Source organism: Myotis davidii, unplaced genomic scaffold, assembly GCF_000327345.1.
Source record: "Myotis davidii unplaced genomic scaffold, ASM32734v1 scaffold216, whole genome shotgun sequence".
NCBI classification, from domain to species: Eukaryota; Metazoa; Chordata; class Mammalia; order Chiroptera; family Vespertilionidae; genus Myotis; species Myotis davidii.
The window spans coordinates 917,638-918,216 of NW_006287277.1; the positions used below are offsets into that span (position 1 = coordinate 917,638).

At 47.2% G+C, this 579-nt stretch overlaps 1 protein-coding gene across 5 annotated transcripts in view; it reads left to right on the forward strand.

Moving 5' to 3' along the window:
• The window catches only part of GEMIN8 (gem nuclear organelle associated protein 8), a 23,784-nt gene that overhangs the window by 22,686 nt on the left and 519 nt on the right, over positions 1–579 (forward strand). The window lies entirely within an intron of this gene.

Below are 579 nucleotides of genomic sequence, written 5' to 3' on the forward strand. Positions count from 1 at the left end.
GGCCTGTCATGTGTGGGGTGGGAGGGAAAAGAGGAGGGGGTGAGGGTGGGGGAGGGACTGCAAGGGCCGAGCCCCTTGCATGAATTTCGTGTAATATATCAGCCTTTTTTAAGCAGCAGGGCATGTACTGTTGCCTGCTTGCGAGGTTTTTCTTTTGACATAAAATGATCATTTCATATGCGTTACACTGTTCAGTTCATTGAAGTCCTCACTTAGGGACACAGCCTAGGTCAGTGGTCGGCAAACTCATGAGTCAACAGAGCCAAATATCAACAGTACGACGATTGAAATTTCTTTTGAGAGCCACATTTTTTAAACTTAAACTATATAGGTGGATACATTGTTATTAACTTAATTAGGGTACTCCTAAGCTGGCCTTTGCTAAAAACGTCCTCAATCTGAGGGGTCGACGTTGGCTGAGGTCAACCCCTTCCAACTCTCCCATCCACACTCGTCTTGTTTACTTGTTCCAGACAGACGAGCGTGGATGGGAGAGCTGGAAGGGGTCGACCTCAGCAAACGTACCTCAAAACAATGTTCCTCCCCCGCGCCCAATCAGATTGAGGACGTTTTTAGCAA